A 9,476-nucleotide genomic window follows, 5' to 3' on the forward strand; every position below is an offset into this window, starting at 1 on the left:
GTGACGAAATTCAAAATCATCACTAATAATGTACTATTAGTAACTCATATAAAAGCGTTACTAATATATGGCTTTTAGTGACAAATTTGAGCCGAGAAAACGTTCATTCTATAGTGACGACATTTGACTTTTAGTGACGGTTTAGAAACCATCACTAATACTTCATCGAGGTATTATTAGTGATGGTTTTTTCAACCGTCCCTAATACTTTTAAATAATTATTTTTTTTAAATTCTTGTAAAAAATTGTAATTACATTTTAGCATACATAATATTAAACCAGAATTACTAAAATATTCATAAATTATTAAAATTTAAAATATAAATTGTTCAAAAATAAAATACATACAAATATGCAAATTCAAATTAAAAGATACAAATTAATTCTATTTAGATAACAAGAAATATAGGAAAAGTCAAAAGCTAAGTGCATTCGACCCGACTATAGTGCCTGACATTGTCGTAGTGTTCCCTACAAAATAATGATTATATACAAGAAATTAGTTAGTATACAAAGTTTTAACATATATGTATATAGTATAATTAAAAATGATTTGATAGCAAAATGATTGGACATTCGGACATAGTGTAAAAAAAATTATACAATTGTAACTAATTAAATTTGATTAGTCGGAATTCACCTCACTCGGTTCGGATCTTGTATGCTTGAATTGTAAGCTAAGTGCTTAAAATGAACTAAGTTTACTAAATTTGTTTGTATTCTATATTTGCTTCCAAGTGGGGAAAAAGCTCTCGGGGACAAGTTTTTAGGCACCGTCATCTCCGGCACGTCTAGGTCAATGTCTAGGATGTGTTAGGACTGACCACACTCAGTTTGGATCTCGTATGCGTGACTTGGACACCTCGGTGCTTAAACTGAATTAAGTTTACTAAGTTTGTATGTATTCTAAGTTTGCTTCTAAGTGGGGAAAAAACTCTCAAGGATGAGTTCTTGAGCACTGTCAGATCCAGCATGTCTAGGTCAATGTGACAGACATGCCGAGATTGACCACACTCGGTTTGGACCTCGTATGCCCGAATTAGATACTTGGGTGATTAAATTTAACTAAGTATACTTAGTTCACCTCTAAGCGCATAATTTTCAATTGGCATAGAGTTTTTAGGCACCGTCAGCTTTGACATGTCCAGGTCAATGTGATGGATGTATTGGGACTGACCATACTCGGTTTGAACCTCGTATGCGCGACTTGGACACCTCGATGCTTAAACTGAACTAAGTTTACTAAGTTTGTTTGTATTCTATGTTTGCTTCTAAGTGGAGAAAACGCTCCCGAGGAGGAGTTTTTAGGCACCGTCAGCTCCGGCACGTCCATGTCAATGTGACGGATGTGTCGAGACTGACCACACTTGGTTTGGACCTCATATGCGCGACTTGGACACCTAAGTGCTTAAACTGAACTAAGTTTACTAAGTTTGTTTATATTATGAGTTTACTTCTAAGTGAGGAAAAAGCTCCCAAGGAGGAGTTTTTGGGCACCGTTAGCTACGACACATCCAGGTCAATGTAACAGACATGTCGGGACTGACCACACTCAGTTTGGACCTCGTATGTGCGACTTGGAAACCTAGGTGCTTTAACTGAATTAAGTTTAGTAAATTTGTTTGTATTCTAAGTTTACTTCAAAGTAGGGAAAAAGCTCCCAAGAAGGAGTTTTTGGGCACCGTGAGATCTGACACATTCAGGTCAATGTCACAGATATGTCAGAACTAACCATACTCGGTTTGCAAAAATGAGACATAAAGCTTTATAACATGTGTAGGAATATTGAACTTCTTGAATATACAGATAATTATATAATATCTAGTTACATAGACCCAAGTGTGGAGAATCAACTAGTCGAGAAGGTGTTCAAGCTTGGACTGTATTTCATAGCAAGATTTTCTAGGAGGATAATTGTGCGTGTTATAAATCAAAAATCCATGTACAACAAGTACAAAAGTATAGATAAAAATTGGGACATTGATAATTACCATAACATAGGTGTAACACATCCACAAGAATGGGTGAGACTAGTCCATGATTTTTCTCTCTTCCAATGCAAGCCTCTTGTGCAGTCGCTTCTGATGATCTACAAACTCCATGAATAAATCCCTTTGCCACTTAGCTATCTTGTATTTTGTAGTTCCTAACTGACAGAGCTTTGATTTTTCGTCAATTGTAGCATTTGTGCTTCGTAATTCCAGCTGCAAGATGAGAATCGTAAAATCAATTATGCAATTCCACAACAAAGCTCCAACACTAGCACAAAACCTTACTTTTATACTTGATGTTATTTCCTCAAAAAATAATATAAATAAAAATGAAAGAACTTTCTAGGGACTTCTCTTTCAGGTTCCCAATTAATGGTTTAAACAATTCATGCCTTGGTATTTTTTTAGTTATCACTCACGACCTACAGAAAATGAACAAAGCAATGAAAGCTAACTGACCATGAAATGCTTAAAATCACAAACATCACTTGCCATTAGAAAGCAAGCAACACAAACACATGCAAGTTATCAAACCACCAAGGCGCAACAAGAATAGATACCTTCCTGTTGAAGATGTTATAATGTGATTTGGATTCTCCAAAAATTCTTATAATTTCTCCAGGTTCTCTTTACAATCCAACACAATGGTTCCCCTCATGTATGTCTCTGAAGACAAGCTTGGGAAAATGTACACTTGTGTTGATATGGTAGTATGCTTATGTATAAATTCCACAACTATTCTTGGGGACAAATCTTTCTCCAAATTGTCAATTAACACGAAATGGTTATAGCCAATGATTCTATTCATAAGTGAAGTTTCCCCTCCCATATCAACATCTTGCTCTATAAACTGAGACAAGCTTGACTTGTTCTTGACATTTGAACAATAAATATCCTCATGACAAGAAGCACACACACCAACCATGAACATCCACCCAGCCACAGTAGTACACAGCCAGCCACGCCTCTTCTTGCTCCACCAGCAGCTCATGGCTACCACTCTTCTCTCTTTTGCATAGCTACCTCACGAAATCCCAACCATGCCCAACAACCACGCATCCACTAGCCTTTCTTCCTAGTAGGCTCACTAAGGCACTACCAAAAATAATATTTATAACCTAACTAATCTCAAGTTCTGTAAAAAGTGGGGAAAGTCGAGCATCGATCCACAGGGACTCAAGTGTAGTTATCAACCATTTTCAATCTAGTTTATTATAGCCTCGTGTAAAATAAAGTGAAAAGGAGAGTTTTTGGTGGGTGTTTATAACAACCTACTGAAAGAATATAAAATCTATATTATTTCTACTCCTACAAAGCAATGTTCAGTTCATAAATCAGACTTAGGATGTCATGTGCGTAAACTCCATTCGGTCAACTATCTGTATTAGGTTAAATGGTGAAAGGAACCATTCGAAGGCATGGGGTAGCAAGGGTGCACCAATCGTTTGAATCATGATCTGGAACTAGAGTATACCCTATATTAGCGACCATGAAAAGCCTTTTTAGTATCCGCTTCTTGCTACGTATATCTAACTAAACTTGTAGTAGTGCTATCCTCTCTCTAAGACTTCACAATAATCCAAGCAGTAAAGGAAAGCACTAAAGGAAAGTAGTTAAATAAAGGCAAGTAAAGATGGCTTCGTATTGCAAACTTAAGATTCTATCACTAACAATCAAGATTACAATAGAGAACCAGAATAGGAATGTAAATTGAAAGCCATAAAGATGAAACCAAGTAAAAAGATCAATCCTTTGTATTTGAATCATCTGTCACTAACGACTGCTCGTACAACTGAATGATCATATAATCTATGCAGAAAGCACAAAATTTTTGTCACTTGTCACAGGCCTTCAAATACGTCCAGCACCAACCAAAACAGGTATTGAAATCCATACTACTCCTACTCTAGATGGCTCTCAATGACATCTTAAGTCTGTCACTAATCTAAGAGAGGCCAAAGAGGAACCCTAAGCTTATCTTTGAAGCTAGGGCGTACAGCGTTTGAATTTCAAAATAGGAAAGTTTGCAGTAAATCTTGCGTAGAAGATTGTCACTATTGACCAAGTCGCACCCCTATTTTCCCTTGGTCGTGCCCTAGTCGAGGCTCACGGGAAACCAAGGATTTGAATCCTTAGCATCATCTACTGAGTCATGCCAATGGTTCTTGTTGGTCAAGTTTATGGTTAAGACTTGTAGGATCTCGATCTTTAGGAAATATTAGGAACTCGACATAGTCACCCCTCAAGGTCTCTTGGTTGAACACTTCGTCGAGACTCTTTGTATTTCTTGGCCCAGTCGGCTTCAGTGTCTTGATTTGGTCGCCCATGAGGGTCACTTGGTCAAACCTTACAACATTTTATCTTCAGTTTGAACCTTGGAGTCTTTTACTTGTGACTTGTTCACGCTTTGTGTTGATGGTTGCACCACATGGTCGAATAAAGTTTTCTTCTCTTTTGATGTATGTTGAGTCTTAAGGAGATTTGCGGAACATCTGATTTGGCTTTGTGTACTCTAATTTCTCCTTTGGCTTCTCGTAATGCCTAACTCCTTGATTTTAACCTGTATTTCCTGAAACATGAATAAACCTTGCATAACTTCGAACTATGTTAACAAAGGGTTACATACAAGATAAATGAGGATAAAAAAAAGGGTAATTGAGGGGCTAAACTAGTGCATTTTAGGGACTCATCACAACCCCCAACTTACACTTTGCTAGTCCTCAAGCAAAGCAAAATCTAAGAAAACTAAGAAAATCCTATTGGTGTATTCCCAAGAGGGGGATGAATTGGGTATTAAAAAATTCTTCCTAAGTTCAACCAATTCGACAACAATAATACTTAACCTAGGGTTTGTTTATATACACATAAACCCAAATGCGCAGATAAATGTAAGAAGCGGAAGTTAAATCATGCGCAACATTCACACTATAACATACACGTGCAGAAATATAAATTGCAAAAATATAAACAGTGCACACATGATATGTAATCGGGGTTCGGCCATATAATGACCTGAAGAATAATGGTATTTAAATAATAAAGAGAGAGATAAAAATGGGAATAGAAAATAGGGTGCAGCAGACTTCATCGACGAACGCTTCGTGTTCGTCGACGACGCGGCAATTGGGCTCGTCGACAAGAAAATACAGAGGAGGGTTCTGGAAAATTTGAATTTCGTGAACGAGAGCTGAAGGTTCGTTGAAAAGTCTCTTCAGGGACTCGTCGATGAGGTGACGTGTCTCGTCGACGAATCTGGTCTTGTAAATAGCCTAAAACTCGGATTAAACGCAGAAAAATCAAAAAAATTTCTTACTCTCTCTCTCTCCTCTACTGTTCCTCTCTCCTTTCTTTTCGATTTTAGCTTCATTGTTTGTTGGATCGACGATCTGAGGCCACCATGACACTCCTGGGGAAGTTCTCTCCAAATCTGTCGGAGTGGATCGTTGGTGGAAGCGAGTTGAAATTCGCCCCTGAGTTGAGGTAAGGCTTTTTATGCCAAATTTGATCTTTTCATAATTATAGGAAATGATATTCATGTGAAAATATTGAAGTTTAGTTCTGGGGATTGTTGAATTCAGGGTGTTGAACGGGAAACCCTGTGGGTGCAAGACGAGTGGAATTTTTGGGGGGTTTCTTTCGAGTGTCAGGTAAGGGAATAAACTAAAATAGTTATTTTCCATGCATATTATTATTATTATTTATCAGAAAAATTAATTTTTAGGAAAGCATGTATTATATTTGAATATTATTGATAAAATGCATATTTGGGAAAATACTGCTGTTCTATAGAAAATGTGATTTTCGAATGAAATGTACGAATTTATTCAGCTTTGTGTGGCATGAATATTATTTTCATGAAAAGTATTATGATATGGCAATTTTACGAGTAAAACATGTTTTCAGGAATTATGAAATAATACAGTACATTATGATTTTGAAAATACATGATAATTGATTTATTTATTCAGAATGATATATATGAGATATTTGGAGCAAGACCGTGATTGATAGCCGGCGTGAGGCCGTGTATGATATATGATTTTGGTGCAAGGTCGTATTTATGAAATATTCGGAGCAAGGCCATATTTATGAAGTTATAGAAAATGCTATCAATCCATTTATGTTAAACGCTATATTATCATGTATTAGATGTTATCAGAACCCGAATGTTAGTTTAGTTCAGTTTCAGGAGCACGATACCGTAGCTATATAGGTAAGATATCTATGTTCAAGTTGGTGCTAACCACCCCACGAGGGTGTGGGAGATGGATAGTTGATGTGACTTTCAATGTAGAGTTGTAGACGTCCACCTGACAGTCTGGACCAGGGTGTGGCGAGCCCATCGTACTTACAGACATTTTTGACTCGGTAGTGGTCAACCAACCATTGTTAGGTCCCGCCTTCGGGCTGCACAACCCGTCATGGGGGGGGGTACTACTTGACATCATCTAACTATTCATCCTGGGTATGTTTTCAATATTATTAGCTATACTAGACAATTATGATTAGTATGATTTATTAAAAATATGAAGGTATACGTTTATGCAGTTATTAAATGATTAAGGTTTTCTAGTATGGAAAATGTACTGTATATTTGTATTATCATTAAATATTCATGTTACCATACAACTATATTTAGTTTATTTTCCCTTACTGAGAGGTGTCTCACCCTGAACTTAAATAGTTTTCAGGAAACCCAGAAGGACCGGTGGGTCGTGGCCACCGTTGAGTTTGTCGTGCTACCCCGTTAGGAGGGTAAGTTTGAACTAGGATCAGGAAATTTTGATGTGGGATCCTAGAGATATTTTTGTGTTTTTGAGAGATTGTATATAAAAACAGTGTTTTGGGATTATAGTTAACTCTGGTATTATGTATTTTGTGGTATTGAGTTGATGATTTACATTTACTGCTGCCTAGGTTCCGCTGTATATGACAGGTGTCCTCGCTACCCACGGATTTGGGTTGACTATTTTACTTAATATGTTTTATTATATATTTAGTTAAGGGGGTCGTTACAGGCCAACTATGTCTACGTCCCCGCCTCTAGCTCGCAAGCCCGACGATTCCACTAATGCTCACTTAACGGGTGGAGCAGCACCGTTTACAACCAGGTCAATTCATGGGGCTGACCTCAACCTACAACCGCACCTTACCAGGATGGTACACCTAGCGTTCCTAACCGGGTCTAAGCCAATCCGGGACTATTCAACAGGGCTAATCTCCCTCTTTAGGCTCACACATGGAATACAACGATCAACTAAAATTTGGCGTACAAATAAATGCTTCTTAACTAAGCAGACTATGTATCGATTCAGCACAAGCCCTAATCAAAGCACCTCAAACAGATAGGAACTATAAGCTCTGTGAAATATGTGTGCAATAACACTCAATCTAATATCAATGTTCAATCAAGCACAATAGTGTATTAACAAGCTAATCTTATAAACTAAGTAAAGATAAATCTCAATCAAGGTTAGGGTTTTAAAGATTCAAGCTAATGGAAATTTAGAATATTTCAAAAATAGTTTTTCTTAATATCAAAGCACAAAGAGATATTCAAATATGATTTTGTAAAAATATTTTTGCACACATAAAATACAAGCCCTAATGAGTCTTGCAATGATAATGCAAAGACCCACTTAGCTCTAAGAATTTTCCCAACCAAGGATTTATCAAATAAATCGAGGGGAAAAAATTCTTTGCTTAACCCTCAAATAAAAATCAAATGCACAATAACAAGTGAGGGTTTCTAGCAATAATACTTTATGAATAAGACACTCACAGTGCTAGATATATCAAAGGAATGAAGGTATTTGAGTGTATGAGCTTAGCATAGCAAAATAGGGTTTAGGATTTTTCAAAGAGTTTTTTTGCTAATCAGTTTGCTAATCCTTGACTAATCTAAGCAAATGAGCCTCTATATATAGAGAAGGGCTAAATTTTGACCGTTAGGGACATAAGGGTAATTATTAAATTTATTTTAAAATTGTTTAGTGGAATTAACCCCATTTAACCCCTCTTAACCGCGGTAAAAAATAAAACAACCCGAGAGTTTCGAGTGCCCGACCTAAGGTTCGATCGCCCGAACAGACACAATTGAAAAAGTCATTTTTGAACGTTCGGGTGATTGAATAAGGGTTCGGTCTGCTAAACTGAAGGTGATTTCGAAAGACCATGGTTTGGTTGCCCGGTCCTGAGTTTGGTCTATTGAACTTATGTGTTCAGTAGCCCAAGGCGAATTTGAACGTAATATTCGGGTTGCCAAGTTGGTGGGAAAAGTCAGAATAGCTGTTCGGTCACCTGCGGATGCTACGGTAAAATTGATTCAGTTGCCCAAAACCAAGTCAACCTTCTGACTAGTCAAGGGTTTGGTCGCCCGAGGTGTTTTGAACGCCAAGGGTTCAGTCGCCCGAAACCTCACAATTTTTCCCTATAAGGCCAATTTCAATTCAAGTATTTCCCCGGATAATATTTGTGATTATGGGGACTATCTTATGTGTTTGTGGAAGGACTTAAGGTCTTTTTAAGGTCTTTGAGTTAGTCCCAAAAACCTGGCGTTGGTAGGCTGAAGTCTATCTATGGTCATTTGAGCTTTATAGTTCCTACCTGCATGATATGCAGATTATTACAGACCATTCCTACTTCACTATTACAGACCCAAATTGAATATAATATAAATTACAATAAAATGAATCTTCTAGGTCTTCATTTCCCTTCAAGTTCATGTGCACCGTATGATACTGCCAATTAATCCTGCACACAAACTCAGCAAACATTAAATACCAAGGCATTAGTCATAATCAAAACGGGATATGACCAATAAGGTCAACACTATCTACCTCCTCTTTCGTGTTGACTTTTTGAGTCCGATCCCTATTTTTGATGCTGATGAATCATATGTATCTTACCTGTGCACTGAGCTTATGAACAAGTTTATTATTTGCACGCATGGATGGTAAAGATGCAGTTGATGCCATAAGGAACTCAATGCTCATACCGTATGATGGTGTTTGGAGAAGCAAAAGGAATGAAGACCTATTTTCAATTATATTTTCATTGATTTTTATATTGGTCTGTAATAATTTATATCGGTCTATAATAATTTTTGCATGTCATGCATGTAGGTAATTGTAAGCTCAACATAACCGTAGATTGACCATAGTGACTGAATGACTTTAGGGCACCCTTCGGTCGATCAACGCCATATTTTTTCAGTGTTCTCATAGACCCTAAAAAGACCTTAGGTCCCTACACCAATGCAGAAAAAAAATCCCCATCATCATTCATAATCTGGGGAGTAAATTGAATTGAATTGAACAATATTAGGGTTAAATAAGAGACGTCAGGCGATCGAACCCTAGGTGAACAAATCATCTTGGGCGCCTGAACTGTTGAGAAGTCAACAGTTTGACCATGCTTTAAGCGACGGAACACATTTTGAACCTATCTCTCACAGGCACCTGAACCCTTTGAAAAAGAGAGTTC

This window comes from Malania oleifera, chromosome 10 (genome assembly GCF_029873635.1).
Source record: "Malania oleifera isolate guangnan ecotype guangnan chromosome 10, ASM2987363v1, whole genome shotgun sequence".
In the NCBI taxonomy this organism is placed as follows: Eukaryota; Viridiplantae; Streptophyta; class Magnoliopsida; order Santalales; family Ximeniaceae; genus Malania; species Malania oleifera.